This window comes from Leptinotarsa decemlineata, unplaced genomic scaffold (assembly GCF_025532065.1).
Source record: "Leptinotarsa decemlineata unplaced genomic scaffold, Ldec_3_MD MMD2_tig00000008_RagTag_RagTag, whole genome shotgun sequence".
NCBI classification, from domain to species: domain Eukaryota; kingdom Metazoa; phylum Arthropoda; class Insecta; order Coleoptera; family Chrysomelidae; genus Leptinotarsa; species Leptinotarsa decemlineata.
The window spans coordinates 5032462-5053290 of record NW_027412537.1 but is presented as its reverse complement, the minus strand read 5'-3'; the positions used below and the strand labels follow the sequence as shown (position 1 = coordinate 5053290).

Sequence of the window (20829 nt, the reverse complement as noted above, 5' to 3'; positions counted from 1 at the left end):
CTTTTTATTTTATTTTCATTTTTATTTCTTTATTCTTTGTTCAAGCGTTCTATTTTTACTTGCATTTTATTTCACTATTATTTCATTTCAGGTTATTTTTGCTTAATATAATTGTTATTTTCAGCTATTTATTTTTGAATTCTTCTTGTTTAGTTGTTCCAGGGATTTCAAATCATTTTATATATTAGACAATGGAAGTCCGAACTAGTAAAATTCATCATGAAACATTGTCAATCGCCTTCAAACAAATGGACTTTTAATTGTTCTTATCAAGCAGAAACTTTTCGAAATGAACTTTTCAGTTTACCCTTTATTACTCCTCAGCACATTCTTTATTCATTAAGTTTTGTTTATTTTCCAGAAGGTTATAAACCCAAAAAGCAATGAGAAATATTGATTCCTTCAAAAAAAAATCTTTCAAAGAACAAAAAACTTTACAATGTGATTTCAACTTTCTGAAACGAACCACTTATTTTCATTCAGATAGAGACTTTTGAAACTTGATTATTATGCTTCGAGAACTCGTAATATGTACATGGAAACTTGTCATGCTGTTCCGCCTATGATTCGTCATTGCCATTCTTATTCGCCGACGCCAGTTTTTTGTTGGATTATTGCTTAAACCATAAATCTCTAGGAAAAGGATGTATGTAGGAAAAATCGTTTCCTCAAAATTGTTTTTGCATTTCTCTCAAACACGAATATTGTTAATGGACGGACATTAAGAGCACGCACGGAAAGCCTTTGTATTTATATCTAACAGTGGTGGCGCGAAGGGGTACTACGCGTAAGCAAATACTGTTTTTGGATAAATAAATAATGTATAAAATGAATGTATAATAATTTGAAAGATGAATTTTTTGAAATACATTGAAAAAATATAATAATGAAGTGGAATAATACATTTTCAGAAAAACTTTCATTTGATAAACTTGGCCGATTATTATTTTTATAAAAATACATAATCAAATATTTCATTCCATTTTACAGGCATCGTAACTTGTGTTTCTATAAAATTCACAAATCCTAATTTTATACCGAGGATGAGAATCAGACAGATTCATTTTGTTATTGAGAATACTCATTATAGGTATAACATCTCATTTAGAAAGCTTTCAATTGAAATTACTGAAAATTTGAGCAACACTCTACTCATAAATTGAAAGAAACTCAAAAACGGGTCTTTTATATAGGTAGGTAGGTCCAAAGTGAGTTGATCTAATCGAAGTTATTGATAACGCTTATTGTGGTCTATTGTGAACCAAAAAGTCCACAGAGTCAGATGACAAAAATGAAAACTCTACCAAATATTAAAACCGGCGGGGCAGACACAGAATCTTTTCATATGATTATTCAAATAGACGTCACGTGTGATTGCCGCCCTCTCATTCTTCACTATGAATTATGAAATTTAACATTCCCCATACATACAAATTTGTCACATATGCGCATGCACAGTTTGTTATGAAAAAACGTGTAAATTTCAACACATATTTACGTGTATATTATTTGACATAAACATTTTTTTTTAATTTACATTCTAGCAAAAACTTTTACTAGTGTGTTCAGCTATTTGCAAACGGACTTTCTATCTTAGGGTTTTTGTGTTTATGTGAGTAGCAAACATAAATGTATTTTTATGAAATTACGTGGTTATCGCCGTTTTAATCTAATAAATTCCTTTCACTATTGCTAAACTATTACAAGTTTCATTATTATGTAAAAGAGGGAGGTGTTGCCAAATATGCATCCTCCATGAAATGCAAACTGAGCATTTATTATATATTATTGATTTCCATCATTATTTCTAAGGTACTTTTGTTACTATTTTACTGTACCTATTGGTTCTGATTTTGTTTTTATTTTCGATTCAAAAACTACCGCGCTCAGAAAACTCAGAAATCTGAGGCCTCCCCTGGATCCAACGACAGTGACTACCCAAAGGCCTGTTAGACAACGTGTGTTCTCTGCTGACATCTAAAAATTGTTTGGTACTATACTGTAAAGGCTCAATCCCGATAGATTTTCCCAGAAGTCTTTTTACAGTCCAGGTAAAGCCGATGCCAATAGTACGTTCTAATTCCATGAATCAGGAATCCAAACCAGGCATTTGGCAATGATGGTGTCAATGAATGCACTATTCGATGTTGGTTTACGAAATTTAGTTCCGCAGGTTTTAGCCTTTAAGATAAACCCCAAAGTGGTCGATCTACAGTAATTAAGGACTAGGATTTGAGGACCCTGGTGAATACTGACTCATCACAAATGGAGCGTAAGATGGCGAAAGAAGTGGGTGACAGCTCCCATGTGATTTTTGTTGGTTTGAAACTTATTGGAAAAGTTAAAAAGTTCGAAAAGTGGGTGTCCCAGAACAGAAATTGTCATGTTTCGAGGTCAGTTCTTCTTTGCTTTTGCGCAACCTAAATAAAGTTATTTTTTGGATCGGATCGTCGTATATGATGAAGAGAGGATTCTCTACGACAATAGGAGATGTCCAGGACACCAATGATCCACGCAGGCACTTCTCAAAGGCGTAAACCCACCAAAAACCAGCTCATGGTTACTGTATGGTGGTCAGCGGCTGATGTGATTCAGTACAACTTTCTGCAACCGGGCCAAACCATCACAGCAGAGTCCTACTGTGAGGAAATCGATGAAATTTACCGAGAATTGCGTCTGTAGCAGCTGAGACTCGTCAACAGAAGAGGTCCCATCCTGCTCCATGACAACGCCCGTTGTCATGGCCGTATGAAAATAAAACGAATTTCATGTACTTCGAAAATGTTCTTACAGGTAGAACCTTCCTCAATCAGGACCAGGCAAAAAAGCCCATGCACGCAATTTTTATGTTGACGGAAATGATCGACTTGTGTTACGTTGGCAATGACTCAAATGGTGTTAATTTCGATTATATTGAATATAAATTAACTAAGATATTACAGTACAAAGTAGACTCATAAAAACGGAAGACACTTTTGAAACAGTCTTATATATTGATATCCGACGGTTTTAAATAATTTCGACAGTTATGTTTTACTCAGTGATCAAAATGTTGCAGTAATTGGCGTGCCACTGTACTGTAGATTGCTTATTGATAATAATTGGGCGATGAGTTTATGATACCTTCCCTTGATTTATAACGACGTTTGAAAATAATTCAGAAATTTATGTCTTTCGGTGCAATGACGCATTATCCATTGTCTGAAATTAACGGTTGGCAATAAACGCTTCGTTTTGATGGATAGTAATTTTCCAACTGAAAATGGATAATCTATATTTCTCAAGTTACAGTACCCTCGAAATGATTGAGAGTAGTTTATCAGATGTGTATTTTTCGGAAAAATTGGATTGAAGAAAATAAAGGAATTATTGGAGCAGATGATTTAAAAACAACAGTTGATGTGAATGGTGCGGATTTATCTATTTATAAGAACCAATTACAAATAATTAACCACCATTACTATTATATTGAGTTCTTTTACTTGCTTTCATGCACTTAGTTACATCAATAACTATACTAGTTATATTGACTACATTTTTTGTGTAAAATGTTTTTAATGTTAATTTATCTTATAATTATTTTTTTAAACTGATACTGTACTATACTGACTTGTTCTTTATTATGCTAGACATATAATCCAAAGAACTAATGAACTATTAGTTTTTTACCGAAGTATACAGTGGTCAGGCCCTATCCCTCGAAGCTCCGATACATTCGGTTCCGAGAATCATGTGCCCTGAGCAAGCGTAGTTAGCCAAGAATGACAGCTTTCTGCATCTGTCCGGCTAAGATTTCTGCCTTAGTGCGGCAAGCTGGTATGATTTCAAGATTCGAGAGTAGAGAGGACATCATTCCAGCAAGGACTCCAATAATCAGAACAACCATCCTGACCGAGTGATCCGGATGGAGTCTGCGGGGTTCGAAGAGAAACTCTCGTTATTTTATACATTTTTCCTCCTCCTTACTGATGATATTTGTCTCGCCAGGAGCTGAAAACTCCACGACAAATACCGTTTTGCTCAGGTGATTGAGAAGGACTACAACAGGCTTATTAGCTTGTATGAGCCTGAGGGTGGGGAACGGATAGTTCCAATAAATTCAGCACTTCTCGTTCCCCACAACAGATTCAATATCCCCCGCGGAGCGTAGAGCAACACCGGTGTCTCGTCAATACCGTGAGAGTGCCGTAGATAGTAATATAGCACTCTTAGGGCTGCGTTATGTCAATGGATATAGGCCGAGACCGCATATGCTGGACATGCTGATAGCAAGTGCATCAGGGTCTCGGCCGCCTCGCGGCAGGCCCTGCACCTTGTGTCAGGAATCTCTTTTCTCATCACGCGACTGTGGTAGACTAAGGTGTTGAAGACACCATCCTGGCAAGCCATGATGAACCCCTCAGTTTCCGACTTCAGCCCACTCGACCTGAGAAAAGCGAACGTCCGGCGCTTTGATAATCCAATGTTATTGAAGAAGACCCCTTGCATTGACTTAAGCTTGTGTTTCCGTAGAAGTGAAGTGATCTCTGCGGCTTTTATCTGAGCTTTGCTAAACGGGTTCCAACTCGGTGACAGAGTTGTGGTCACCTCGTTCAGTATCGAAAACTATACCGAGTTCATCAGCTGCTCGGGCAGCTGCCCTGAAGAGAAATGCTGCTCTCTCATGGTCACGGACCATGCAGAGAAGTCTTTACGTTGAGTTGATACAGCTCCTCCCGTGTCCATTTCACCACTATTAGAGTAAGATTGGAACGGCAAGCATATTTGTTGCAGCAACTTTGTTCTTCCCCGACAGTTCCGATAACCAGATCGGTCGAAGTTTGTGCTGATACTTGCCGCGTAGAGTTCTTCACTGCTCTTACCTCTTGTGAGTGGCGTTGTTCCACCCCGAGGTAAGTATACGTCTCTCCAGCATCTAAATGGTGTAGGATTCTTCCATCTACGAGCTGCACATCCTCTCCGTAGTCCCCGCATCGTCCTGTTTTGAGATGGACCATTGCACATTTGTCTATCCTGAATTTCATACCGATAGCATGCGTGTACTCTTCCATCACCCTCAAGGACTGATGGAGATCCTTCTCTCTCAAGATCATCCATATAAAACAAATGGGTGACTTTCTGACTCCGGTTTCCGGAGTTGCCACAGTTATACCCTCAAGTATTTCTGAGCGCAACGGGTAATGGCAATAGTGAGATGCAGAAGAGAAAGGGACTGAGGGAATCGCCCTGAAATACACCTCTTTTGTTTGGACTCTTGCTTGACCAGATGTTATGGTGAAGCGAGTTCGCCAAAGTGGTATCAGTTGTTCAATGCATCTCACTATTTTGTCAGGTACTGCAAGGCATCTGAGCGATATTGGATCAAATGCCTTACGGTAATCGATCCAGGTCATAGAGAGGTTACGCTCGAGTCCTGCGTTACACATCTATCGATGAGCAGGTTCTCTTTACATCCAGCGACTCCTCTCTTCGACCCTCTCTGCTCATATACTCGTTCGAACACTCAGTCAACTGCGGTGAGTATTCGTGTGTATAAGATGCTTGTAAACAACTCATAACACGAATTCAAGGATGTTATCAGTCTGTAATTCTTAGGAATCGACAAATCTCAGCTTTTGGGGATGAAAACGATCCGCCCCTCGACAAACCAATCCGGTTGTTAGTTTTTTTCACCAATAAGTGGTCAGCCCATCTGGGCCTGGAGCAGCAATGTTCTTGAAACCCACAAGGGCTCTTCGAACGTCATCCGGGTTATCGTGTTGCGCAGTTCATTGAGCTCAGGTTGTCGAAGCTCTCTGTTGAAAGCTTCGAACTGCGCTAGGGGAGTATCTAAGTTGAGTGGCTGGTGGTGTCCATAGATATCCTTCCAGAAGGATTCCACCTGATCAGCGGTCGGGGGATTATCCCCAACACATGGAGTCTCTTGGAATAAGCGATAAGATTTCTCGCGGAACCTAAGGTTTTCTGCGATACTTCTCGCTCGCCGCAGTAGTGGCTTCTTAGCAGCCACTTGCATTTGTATCCTATCAAGGCAGTGCTGTTTGGTGGTCAGCAGTACGCCTTGACTTAAAGTGTGATGGATACGTCGTAGATTGGTGGCTATTCGCCGCACTGCGGGCGTGAAAGTCCTGTTGGCCGCCCTGTAATCCACCACACATTGGATACGAGACGCGTATTGTCTCGCCAACGTGACTTTAGCCTCCATCTTGTGTACACGCCGTTCAATCATCCGAACCGCAAGGCCGGGATTTCGTCCTTTCGATTCGGAAAGTGATTGGACAACGCTGTACACGGCGGTGTTGATTTGCCAGATGTCAGCTTCTTCTGTTAGAACACTATAAACCTCCGCATCCAAACAAGCCAGTTCTTGTGGCTTTAGGGGCCTAATTCTGTGGAGCGCCCTGAGTGTTCTGATTGACTCCATTGGTGGCATGATGCGAGTGTCCTCTCCAGTCGTATCAACGGGTGGTAGAACTGCCACTTCTACCACTTCGTTAGCAGGCTGGGAAGGAGTTATATAGCCCTGCCGCCGAAGATAGGATACGTAATCCCTAAGATTTTGGGCGGAAAAGGCGGCATGCTCCGGATGTGTTTCACACCATAGAGCATGAAATCTAGCCATGTACCCTTTTCGCGCGGGCTCACTACTCTTGTAGCAATGCATAAGGCTATCTCTTAGCTCATGCGTCCACTCAAAGCGTCCGTTGTCACTGCCAGGGTTGTCATCGGTAAGCAAATCATCGTTATGGACCCCACCTCTGACCCCTCCGACCGGGTCGATTGTGGGGGCTCCTTCCTCGATTGCTATATAGGAACCAAGTGTTGGGTTCACCGGGTGGTTAGCCCAGTGGACACTCGGCCGACACCGGAGGAAGAAAAGTGTTCTCCTTTCCGGGTGCGCCTGGGCTGCCGGTCCGGTTTTGCACCAGTGGCTTGGGTAAGTGGTGGCGCAACTCACCAAAGGCCAAAGGTGTTAATGGCCATCCTTGCTTATTATTTTGATTATTATTATTATTATCCCTGCTTATTATTATTATTATTATCAATATTAACTGTAACGATAATGATATTTATTCTTTATCAAGTTTTTCTATTACTTTCTTCATGCATATAGACGTAATAGGGTACGATCCCCATGAAAATATTAAATTAATTTTCGGAATTTTTTGTACGTTTCGAATATTTTGAAATATTTGAGAGCCAAAAAAGAATTACTAGGATAATTCAAGTTCGTATGGTATTCGGATATAAGGGTTATTTTACTCAATTTCTTGAACGAAATTAATTTTATATGGACGGTATGTTTCTTTTTATAAAAGATGGAATATGGACGCTTTACTAAAATCATTATCGGCGAAAATTCTATATGTATACGTATATAATATTGAATCTCCAACAATATGAATACTGATTGGGCCAAATTGGACACTTTCAAAATGAAACCCCTCTTTTCAAACTAGAAAGATGAGAAGTGATGGCTATTTCTGAGGGTCAAATTTTATGACAAACTCAATGGTGAAAACCGCACATCGATATCTGTTATGGTTTCTGAGTTACAGAATGTTTTTCGTGATTGTGCACTCCTAAAAATATAACCCTTTCAAATTATATAAAATTACAGGTGATAGATTTCATTTTAGAATCAATGTTGAATCATACAAATATTTGCCTTGAAAATTGACATAGGTTTTAACATATGGCTAATCATATTAATTGGTCATTCTCGATAGATCAATCTGTCGATTATCCACAGTCGACAGTTCGAATAACATTTCTTTATGATTATTGCTGCTACTATTCTCATATATTTTCGTATTCATTTTGATCTTCAGGATAAATAAAGCGGGGTGAACTATTGTTACACTGCTGTTTATTACTTATGAGCCGCCATTGGGCGTAATGGATAGACTAACAAATCGTCATACTGTCATCGTAGAAACTTGTGGGAAAATCTTCGAAAGGGTCAATAACGCATGAGAAGTCATTGCCAAATAATATGCCAGAAATTTCAGTTCGATTATGAACTTGGGCGCTTCAAAATACAAGAAGAATAACTCCTTCATAGACAAACTCCACTTTCTCTCTCAAAAAAGAATCGACAAATAACCAACAAGAGATGGATTTAGATATCCATCTGGATATTGTCAACGACTGAGAGTCGGAAAAACTACAAAAAGAACGTAGAAGTTCTTGTAGAATAACCTTTTCCTCTACATTGGCTTATGCAAACAAATTTACATCTTCTACTCTCACATGTAAAAGGCTATAAATCAGTCTCAATCGAAAGCCAATGAATAACATATAGAAGGACTTGATGATGACAATGCAATTTTGTCCCAGTTTAAATTGTTGTCAATGTGAATTCGAATGAATTTTATCTAATGTCCTTTCCCATTGTTATATTTGGTATAACTCCATGTTGCATTGCCCGTGAAACAAAGTGAATGTATCTTCAACCAGAAGTTGGATCAAATTGGTGCAAGTATTGATCCTTGTGGTCCACTTTTGCTACATGTGTACTGATCAATGCATTTCTATTATCTTTAATAGGTTATAAACTACCCAAGAATGAGATCTGAAAAACATATTGATTTTTGAACAATTTCTTAATCAATTTCGGTGTTTCGAAGATGCTCCGGTATTGAACCTTATAAGTATAGATATAACCACAACAATGTTCACACATTTGGGATATATTTTAAAAGTCTTCAGTAACTTTACAATTTTCATCAGTTTTCTGGCCCATCAAAAACTCAGCATCGCTAAATGCAATCAAATTTATTACTCATATTCACAATTCCTGCATCTCTGAGGAATTTTTTCGATGTTCCGGAACAATTTCAGATGAGCATTCTGCATAGTATCCCCATCCACCATGTTTAATGTGATATATGGCAGGGTGTTAACAATTAGTGCCTAAAAACTGTTGTTTGTAGACCACTTGGTGGCAGGCAGTGAGGCAATGCAACCGTAGCAGAACATAAATCGGACAGTGAGCATTTGTGTCGGTTATTTATGCCTCATATTTCGTACTAAACGTGTAGTAATTAGAGAATTGTGGTGTCGGTGAAATATAGGTGAGAGATGAGGGGTGTGAAAGTTGCCGAAGTCCTGCCTTGAGTGTAAGAGGAGCGCAAATTGTTCTGAAGCTACAGAAAATCATACTTTTAGGTTGGACCTGCGATAAATACAGTTCTGACGTCATAATAGCTTATTGAGTTTTTTCATTATGTGAGATATTACCGATAACTTTGGTATTTTTTAGGTCTGATTTACTTAGGTCCTCTTCAATTAGAAACCAAAGCAAATTTCATAATAAAAACGCCTGTATAGGCATCGAAGCCGCTTCGTCTTGTACTTCAGCTTCCATATCTTCGGATGAAAAGTTTTCTTCAGGTTTTTGAATCACATTGGATGTATGACTGTCTTTGTAGTTAGCCCTGAGTTTCTCAGATTTTCTAGGCGGGATTTCCGCCTTTTCTATTTTTGACACCAAGTTTTGTGCCTGCGTTTTAATCTTGTTGTTTGTTTGTAGTTGTTTTTAGGGAGATTCTGTCTCCGCTGGGCATTTTTTGATAAGAGTCGCTTCTCCTTCTAGGCTGTCTTTGGAGGAATAGCCTGACATATCATCTGATATTTCATCATAACCGCAGGCTCTTTTTTGTTCTAGTTCCTGCCTTCTTTTACGCATTAATATGTGCGTGGAGACGAGTTCTTGAGGATAGACTTCGTATAAATCTAATAACTTGGATATCATGGCTAATACCATGTCTCTTTTTTCACTACTGGCATTGACAACAAATGTATCAATGATTTCATCCATTTTAGCATGTTACTTCTTCGAATGCTCGAGAACAACTTATATCTATCTATTGTATCTATCAACAGTAGCTTTCTATAGCATCTTTGGAGGTTAGGTTAGGCGAATAGATCAAGCAATAATGTCGATAATTCTGTCAAATACAGATCCCGAGCATTCAAACGGGAATAAATATGAAATGAAAAGGAGAGTTACAAACAAACAAACAAAAAAACATACATACATACATACGGGTGAATCTAATAAAAGCGTGATAAATAAAAAAACAAAAAAATATGATGGTGCTCAATCAAATGTTCATTAAAAATTCAAATTTGTTCATTTTGAATTCCACGATTCTCGTGATAAAGTCAAGGACACGTAGGGCTTCGAACCCCAAAATTAATTAATAAAAGTACTGTGAAAGACAAATTAATTCCAAATGAAATGATATGAAACATTCCAGTTCACGTCGGGTGTCTCGAAATTCAATTAGATCATTCTAATTAATATATGAAAATAATTCCCGAAGTAATCAAATTAGGAATATATGTTGGTCCAATTATACCGAATACAAAGAAACAAGTTCAACAACAAATTGATGTCATCATAAAAAACTCTGCTAATTGGTAAATTACTCTGAAAACTGGGAGTATACTTATCTAATTATATTCATGAGAATTCGCCATACATTGCTTTGAAGACGATTTTCTTTTTATATGGGTGCATTTTATGATCGAATTAGTTCATGTTGGAGTTGATCACATAGAAGGGACTCGTTAAATGCAAAATAGGAGATTCTATAAAAACAGCTTTATATATGTGGTTTGATTTTCTATTCTCAACGATAGTATATACCATGTAGTAGGATAATGATGATAATTTGGATATACTTTTGTTTAAAACCACTTTAAAATCACCTTTGTCTAATTACGACCGGTTTCGGGTTTCACCTCATTATCAAGTATAAAACTGAGATGTGAAATTTGAAAACTCGGTTATATCTGAAGTTTTCAGGTAAGATGTAAGGTCAGGTATTTGATAGACAGGTAATTGGGCGATCCAGGATGACAACTTTAAAATTCACCACTGAAATTCTAGGGGTTGTTAAACTTATAAATTCAAGAGAGGAGACCTACATAAATCGAGTTGCTCATTTAGGGGTATATATTTCTGGTTTTTAATTGATTTGTTAATTTCGATTGCTTTCAAAAAATTCATTTCCTTCCCTTTATTAAATGTGTAGGATTTTGATTCTTGAAGATGTTCGTACATTGTAGATTTTTTGTCCAAACAGACGTGTTCACGCAGCCCTATGTCAAAATATATATATATATATATATATATATATATATATATATATATATATATATATATATATATATGTATATATATATATATATATATTTATATACATACTTGATTCTTTCATTCTATCCCATTTGGGTTTTGCATTAAATAGTGTTTGTTCTTCCTAAATTATTATTACTTATGGAAGCTGCTGATATTTTGTATTTAGAAAAATACAAAATATTACAAAAATAATAATTAGTTTACCTGCGTAGTTGATGCTACTATACTTGACTACATTGTGTTCTCGGCAGTTTGGGTATAATTTACTCATAAGTGTTTTGTGAGTTTTACCTGATATCATCTTTTCTATTAGAGAAAATGGTACCTGATTGTTTACTGCAATTTGCTTGATTATTTTTGGTTCATCTTGGAAATTCTTTTCAGGTGAAGGGATTGCGAAAGCAGTCTGTAAACGTGTTTTTCCAATAGATATTGAATTGAAAACCGATATTGACTCTAGAAATATTCAAATCTAAGAAGTTGAGCTTCTTGTTTTGTTTGATTTCTACTATTCGTTATGCAGACTATTGAGCAAGTTTAAAAATTGATTAATTTGTCTGCTTCAACCATCAAAACCAACTAGTACGTCATCAACATATCTGAACCAAAACACAATATGTTTCTTGGAAAGGGGGTTATTAATCAGTGATGCCAACTTGGGGGTTTTCCCCTTAAATTTAGGGGATATAATTTGAAAAAGGGGATTTTTTAGAGAGTAAATTTTTTAGGGTATTTTTTAGGGAGAAAATGAATAACTGATATCGACACAAACGGAGAACCGGAAGCTGATGAATTTTTCGAAATTATTGATGAATTGAGAATTATTATAGTATAAGTATTCATGCTCATATATGTGTGTTCATTAAATGTATTTATTTTTTTATTTATAGTTGATGTTCTGTACTAACGTACTCACATAAAGGCAATAAAAAAGTTACCATGTTTTGAAAATCATATGTAACATTTTTCAATAACCTTTTTATTTGAAACTTCGTTATAATAAGAATATGAAGGTAAGTTAATTTATCAACTTGTTAACTGTTAAATGTTATAGCAACATAGAATATTTAATTAGATTTTTCATTTACTAAAAAAATTTGGGGTATCTTGGATTGAATTTAGGGGGTTTCAAAATAGGCATAGGGACAAAGATTTCGAGCAGTTGGCATCACTGTATTAAGGATACGGGTATTTTCTATAAAGTCCATGAAAATATCAGCCAGAATGGGAATGAGCCTTTCTGAAATTTTTAAAAGCCAAAGAAATGCAGGGGCCTCATGTTTCAATATACAGTGTAATTTGAGAGTTCAATACAAAGGAAAGATACAATCATCGATGTTAGTTCAATTACAGATATATTCGAATATCACTCCACTGTGGTATTTTCACTTAATAGACAAAAAGTTATGGACAGAGTTCGACTGATCCACACCATAATACTAACAGTTCACAAAACCGCAACACGTGTTTCTTTATTAAATGGCTTCCTCAGCCGTATGAACATGCATGAGGAAGCTATTGCTATTATTCCTAAGCGAAGATCAATCCCACAATCTTAAATGGAATTTAAAAGTTTAAGTCATCACACTACTTGCAGCACCATTCCTGGAACTCACTCTAGATAAGAAGAAGAAGAAACAAATATTTTTGTGCCTATCATTTGAATATTTATGAGGACATTTGTAAAAACTGAGGTCAGAAAAAATATGTTAGTTAATAGTGATATTACTTTTTGAAATATCATGATGAAAGATTCATTCAAATTTCAAAATTGAAACTATAGGGACTTCCAACAAGAACTTCCGAACTTTGACAAATGCTAACGGCCATCTTGTTGAAGCTACATTTGTCAAATCAGTTGTAATTTATTCAGTCTGTTATGCCAAATCATTTTGAACGAATATAGCATTCAACCACACGTGTAAATAATGAAATGGTTTCATCAAATGTGTGTTCTTTTCACTCCGACCGGGAGGACTATTGGCAATCTGGTGAATAAATTTGAGTCAACTGATTCAGTAAACGATCAACCAAAATCCGTACGTCGACGAAACGCAAAATCTGCCGATAACATCGCCGCTGTCTGTGAGAGTGTGCAGGAGAATCCAAGGCAGTCGATTTCGCGTCGCTCACAAGAACTCGGTCTTTCGCTACCTGTCGATACCAATCCACATGAAATCAAAGAGCGTGCAATGCATCCTGAAAAAGTCACTGTTTATTGTGAATTTTGAGCTGGCGGCCATATTCCTTTGAGAACGACGTTGGCCAGACCATCACTGTCAACGGCGAGCACTATACTGCCCTGCTAAGCCAAAAATGCGTATCTCTAATTTTCTTCTTTTGAGATATAAGGCATTTTAATGAATTTCGAAACCGCACCTACAGAGTCAAATTTTTTTATGTTTTTTTTTGGGTTAATACAATAAATATTGAGACGACAACGACATGGTAATTAACTTGTCTTACATAAACTACTATTTTAGTTTTAAACTGAGATACGGCTAATTGGCTAAGGAATTGAGAACAAAAGTTTGAGATACGTCTCTTTGCACTAACGATTGATCAAGAGATAACGTTCGATTCTGTTTCTTACCACATGGACGTGGATAGGAGATTGAATAATGAATGAAAAATCATCTAGAAAAGATTTATTAATAATGTGATACAGTAAGAATACGCCACATTTGTGGGATATTGAAAGAATTTTTCAGAAAATAATTATATATTTATACTGGAAATAAACCCAAAAGTAAACTAGAATACAAATAGAAAAATATAGATTTTATTCAGTTCTCAACTGAAACTGGAAGAGTCTCCCAGAATTGCAACCGATTTTGCATAAATCCAGACAAATTATTTATTACATTGGCTTTTTTCTGCGAAGAAATTCCAAGAACTTTTGTTTGTTTTTTGGGTGGCCACAGTTTTCCATTTTTTGTTATCTTGGCGGTTGAAAAATTAAGATCAAATGATGGACCATCAAAGTCATTTTTATATGTCATATTATACGATCCTCTGTGGACGGTTACCTGAACCATATCATTTAAATATGGCCACGACTCTGTACGAGTTAATTTGTATTGTGAGAAAAAATCTTGCCAAACCTAAAAATGCTGTAGCTCGGTTTTATGAGCAGCACCTTTTACGGCTTGTACAAAATCTAAGAAATCATAAAGCTTGTTGCCCATTTCTGACACATAATTACTATTCGCAACCACGTTTTCATTCACTGTAATAAAATTAGGTTTTGTTATTTGAGTGTATCAGATTTCCCCTTTGTTACTGCATATGGCAAAACACTATCACTTGTAGAAATATTGCTCTGAACAGTTTCGTTAATATCGGAAATGTCACTACTGCCCTCAGAACTTGCGTCCGAATTGGAAGGGACATACTCTTCATCGGAATGACGTGCCCGTTGCTTAAACGTTTCTTGGAGAACTCTTGTTTTGTTTTCTCATTTAAAGTCAACATAACTATAACTGACGTCCCCGAGATCCATTAGATTTGTCCATGATTAAATCTAAAACAATGATACAATACGATATCTAAAAGTTAACCTCAAAGTCAACATAAAATGTTAAATTTTTTTTTTCGGTGGTGAATTTTGTATTTACTCACCTTATAAAATATATTACTGACAATATAAAAACATGTACCTATTTTCTCTTCACTTTTCCAATCTAACTACTATAAAAATTAATTTTTAAACTGCCTTTGACAGTGTTGATGGCTAAACAACAAACTTTACAGATGAGGCTGATAAGAACCCTTTACAGCGCTGACACTGCGGCAAATTGAGTTATCAATCAGGGAAGCTACTAGTTGTAAGTGATGTAGACGTATCTCTGTAAAGGTCAAAATGTAAATTGCCAGAAATCCTAGGCGGCCGTTATGCTTAGAAATATGAGTTTCGTCCAAACTACTTGGGTTTTTGTTTCATTTTTGAGGTACGTCTTATATTTGTAGTACTTTAACTGCACAATACGGAGGACATACGTCTATTTAGCTAAGGAAATGGATTAAATACAATATAATACTTTATTTTTCCTGAGACTTTTTTACAAGCATGGAAATCGTCATATACACAGTAAAGATTGGAGTTGAAAAATATCAAGTGATAAAATATGGAACAAACATAAAAAAAATTAAATCAATAGTAGATGTAAGAGATAATTATATGAAACAATTAAAAAAATAGTATAAACAGTAGGATATTAACAAGCAAACAATCGTGATGTCAAGCAGCCAGATCAGTTTGAAAATATTCATCAAGTGAATGAAAGGCATTTCTGTAGAGAATATTTTTAACGCTATTTTTGAAATTAATGGGATTTGAAATTTTCTTAATGAATGTTGGAAGTTTATTGAATATTTTTCTAGAGATAACATGAGGACCGTTTGATACAGATGTTGATTTGTGTACAGGAACTATCAGATTATAATTTTGCCTGAGAATATAACCAGCAGCTATGCGGATAGTATCCTTTTGCTGAAACTCATGGTAATGATTCTTAATGTAAGCGACACAATTTAAAATATATATGGATATCACAGTTAAAATTTGTGACTCAGTAAATAACTGCTTACAAGAATCACCATATTTTTTAAAACACATGGTTCTTAGTATCTTTTTTTGAGCAATCAACAGATCATTCAATTTGCTGGTGTTACCGTAGCAGACTAAGCAATAATTTAGACTTGAATGAACATAGGCATAGTAGTAACTTAATAAAATATTTATAGGGACAGAATTTCTGAGATTCCAAATGACGAAACAATGCTTGGATAATTTTATAGAAATAGAGTCAATATGATCATTCCAGGATAATTGGGAATCAATGTTCAACCCTAAGAATTTGACTGATTTTTTCTGCACAATAGATTTAGTATTAGCTCTAACTAATATACTGCAGTCCATTTCTCTAAGCGAGAAAACAATGGTATTAGATTTATTGCTATTTAGTACGAGGCCGTTTCTGGCGCAGTAATGAAGCATATTAGCAACTGCAATATCAGCCTGGTCAGATAACCCTTCACAAGAAGAACTCAATAAGAAGGACGTATCATCAGCAAACTGTACAGTACAATGTTGTTGATTAATATTAGAGATGTCGTTGACGAATAAGAGAAAGAGAGTAGGACCCAGGACACTACCTTGGGGATCACCTGTTAATATGTTACGATTTTCAGAATGATATATTCCAGATTTGAGCCTTAACTTAACAGATTGTGATCTGCCAGTTAGATAAGTCTTAATCCATTTTAGACTATGGCCGCGAATTCCAGTATCATAATGTTTATCGAGGAGAAGTTGATGATTGATGGTATCAAATGCACGTGACAAATCAAATAGAATACTGATCGATTTTTCGCCATTTTCAAATTTGGATAAAACATGATTGATCAGAGAAAGAGTAGCATCTTGGGTGGATAAACCAGATTGAAATCCATATTGGCTCTTTGCGAGTAGGTTATACTTTTTACAGAAGGATACAAGTCTGATGAGATAGGATTTTTCGAAAATTTTTGAAAATGAAGACAGCAATGCAATACCTCTGTAGTTGGAGATTAAGTGCTCATCATTTTTCTTGTGAGCTGGAACAACAATAGCATATTTAAGACACGAGGGAAATGAACCCTCAAGGAAAGAAAGATTAAGTAGGTATGTAAGTGGTTCAATGATTAGTTCAGCAACATACAACAATACTCTACCTGGTAATTCATCAAAGCCACTAGAGTTCTTAGACGATATGGACTTGATGATATCAAGAAGTTCAGTTTCGTCTAAAGGATGACGAAAAAAAGAGTTTGTTTTTATATCGTGATGATGTTCAGGTTCAAAATCATTGATTAGAGAATTCACAGAGTCAATGAAATAATCATTAAAGACTTGAGGAATAACAGGACCACCATGAAACCGAGTTCCATCATCAGTTTCAAAATAATTCGGAAAACATTTACTCATATTATTGAATGTTGTATTCTGTTCAATTATATTCCAGGCAACTTTAGATTTGTTATCAGCTTCAAGGAATTTGTTACTGAAATACTCTTTTTTTGAATGGTCAATTTGTTTCTATGATTCTTCAACATAATTTTGTACTGCTCAATAACGATTTCATCACATTGAGTTCTGTTCAGATTGAAAAGAAGTATACCTTCATTGATGATTTCCTTGGTGATCCAGGGTTTGCCTGTAGGAAGGTGGGTGTTGCTGATTTTACGTAAAACAGGCGAAAATGCTTTGTCAAATAGATTGAGGAATAAGGAGTAGAATTTGGAAAATTTTGTGTCAAACTCAATGTTGTTCAGATATACGAAGTCCCAAGATTCACATGACAGTAAGGTTTTGAAATAATAAATGATTTGTTCATTGAACGCTCGTTTGAGAGTGTAGTAGGGCTCATCAATAGAGCAGGATTTAATTGAAGGATTGAAATACAATTCAAAGCGTCCTTATATGAAGGAATCAGAAATTCAGTGAAATTTGAGATACGTCTTTTTGGCTTAGGAGGGCAGTATATAGGTCGATGATTACCAACTTCTTTTGGCCTGAATTGGAAGATCTTGTGGTGTTTCAACAGGACGGTGCCATACCTACAGCTCATGCTACATTGGATACCCTGAACGAGCGATTTGAGGGCATAGTCAATTCACGTGGAGGTGATGTAAAATTGCCACTGGGATCGTGTGATTTGACACCGTTAGACTTTTTTTTTGTGTGTTTTTTCAAGTCGCTGATGTATGCGAATAAGACATAAACCACAGCGTTCCACAAAGCCAACTTAACTCATGGCATCGGTTAAATTCAGCTAGATTCTTGAGTCAGAGTCATGGACGTTCCGGATGCGCTTTATCCAGAGTTGAGAGTCCTCCATTGTAAACTTCATTCTCTTCCAAATTTATCGGATATTAATAGTTCTTAAGTAATCAACCAATGACTAAATGTTTCTTTCATTCATCTTTCATTCATAATTTGTTAATAACACATTTTTCTAGTACTGTTCATCAAAACATTTTTCAACGATATTCTCAATTCAATGAGCGAAACCTGATATTTTTGGAAGCCTTATCTATTCAATATGAATTTTAAATGTGATTCTTCAGAATCTACAATTTTTTATCTAATGTGCCATCTGGGAGCTATATGTAGGATCTTTTAACTTTATGGTGGAGGTATGTGACATCATCATAATAAATAATACCTTGTTTTAATAAATTTCCATTCCAGCAACTATCTCACATTGAGAAAATAATACAGGAATTTGCATAATGAGGATGGAATGGACGATGAACATTGTCCAGCATGAGTCACGCTAATGGGAATTGCTTTTCTCTCCAAGTATCAAAATAATTGACAATATTTTCACTTCAATTTACGGACCGGCAGACGTTCTTGAAGTGTCTTAATCGAATCAAATTAAATATCGAATTTATGAACGTTCGAAAACTTTAAATTTATTTAACCGCGACCATAAACTTCTTCTCCCTGGTCGTGCCTAGAGATAATACTCTGAATGTGCGTGAAAACATACATGGGAGGGCGAAAAAACTACACTAGCACCAATTGGGCATCGCTTGTTTGAGTAATGATGAAAATCGGAATATCAATAATTGATTATGACATGCCTGAAATTATTGCATTCGTCTTGAATAACTCTTGTAAAGTATTTAAGTTACACTTTGTATATCCCACTCCCGATGTATCAAAAGTGAAAAATAAAACAATGCACCTACTTATCACGTCTTCTCTCATTCGCTATTCTATAATAAATGAAACTCCATGTATCTTCGAGCAGGAGAGCTTAGGCAGCGTTATCATTCACGTAACCCGCATAAGGTGCTTCTATTTCAATTCCAGTCATTGATATTTTTTCAATATTCCCATACTCATTAAAAACGGAGCCCAAAGGCAGATCATTCATGATCCATTACCAGGCAGCGCTGTTTCGACCCACCACAGGTCTCATAAGTGGTGCTAGGATGAATCACGAATGTATTTCTGGACTCAACTGTACTTGATGCACACTGAGTAAGAAAGGTCAATGACATCTTACCTTAAGAAAAAACGGTTTATGGTATCGAAGAAGACATTGTCATGAGTATTGAAGGTGAAGGAGCTCCCCAATGGTAATCAATTGCAAAGCCGAGCTTCGACATCGATCGTCGAAAGATATTCGTCCTCTGTCGTTAATAGCAGCTTTCACCAAAAGGTAACTAGTTGAAACAAAGGACAGCGCATTTGATAAATTGGCAAACTATTAATCAAACGCAAAATTCCCTTGAATGTTTCTGGTTTTCTTGGATCCCTTCCCTATGTAAAATACTTTACTATTAAACAACCTAAAGTAGATGCTGATAAAACTCAATAAAACCGGTTTCATAATACTTTTTCTCCAAATGGAAGAGTACTTAAACAGTAAAGTTTACGGTGTACTGAGTTGAACATCAAAACGTTGACCAGCCTCAGTCCGTCATGAATTTCTGATATGTACCGCTCTTGGTGGAATCAAATGTGCCAAGTCATTTGAACACCTTGCGTGAGAATATCTATAAAAGAGAGACAAATCTTCAACCTTTCTTCGATATTCCGGACTATCAAGGTTGCAAGTGATATGTTCGTGTCTCCAATCAGGCGGATGGCCCCTTTTCTGGATGGTATCCTACAGCATCAGGTTATATTTAGGGGTGAAATTCCATACATGAGAACTATACTCCGAAAAAGGTCTGATCTGAGCTTTATGAAGCATCAAAAGTTACTGAGGTGTGTACAGTTTTCTGGTTCGGAACAGTGTTCCAAACTTTTGAGAAGCAGCCTTTGCAATTTCAGCGACATGATTGTGCCAAGACATATTAGTGTCCATTTTAATCCCTAACAAACTTATCGAAGCAGAAGGAGGAAATTGTCTGTTATGACATTATTATATCCCGTTCGGAGAAATTTATCTTCTTGAAGAAAACCGATGACTGGGTTTTCGTGGAATTGAATTGAATCTAGTTATTTTCACCCCAATTCAAAATAACCTTTAGGTCCTCAACAAGATATGTAACCTCCTGCGGCCGGTTCATCCACATCCGATATCCTGGAATCCAAATGGAATGACGAGACATGTGTACTGTCATCAGCAAACAATATACTGGATTCTTCGTTTTTTCTAATAAGTCATTGATTATACAATTAAAAGAGAGTTGGAGACAATATGGAAAATTCTTTCAGGGAAAATTCTTTCGGGAAGTTGGTAAGCCAAACACATAAATGATCCGTCAAGCCATAGTATCAACGTTTGGCCAGCAAAACTTCATGCCATACACGGTCAAAAGTCTTAGAAATATCAAACGGAAAAGCCCTTGACTCTTCCATATTTCTCGATTACGTTATTCCATACGACGTAAGGTCGCCTGTTGATCTTTGTTTCCGAAAGCCATATTGATGATCGCTCAAGATATTGATCCTTCCAAATACTTATGTGTTTTCGTGGACCTTTCCAAGGCTTTCGATACGGTGAGTAATCAATTACTGCTTGAAACCCTACAAGATATTGGAGTCAGAAGTAATAGTTTGAAATTTTTTAAATGTTATCTCCAACACAGTTACCAATTAGTGTAGATAGACGACAACTGAAGCAATCCCAGCAATATTCAGTATGGAGTACCTCAGGAAACAGGTCTGGGAA

The 20829-nt window shown here is 36.3% G+C and overlaps 1 protein-coding gene across 3 annotated transcripts in view; it reads right to left on the bottom strand.

Moving 5' to 3' along the window:
• LOC111505656 (uncharacterized) overlaps positions 1-20829 on the bottom strand; it is a 168992-nt gene that overhangs the window by 33936 nt on the left and 114227 nt on the right. The window lies entirely within an intron of this gene.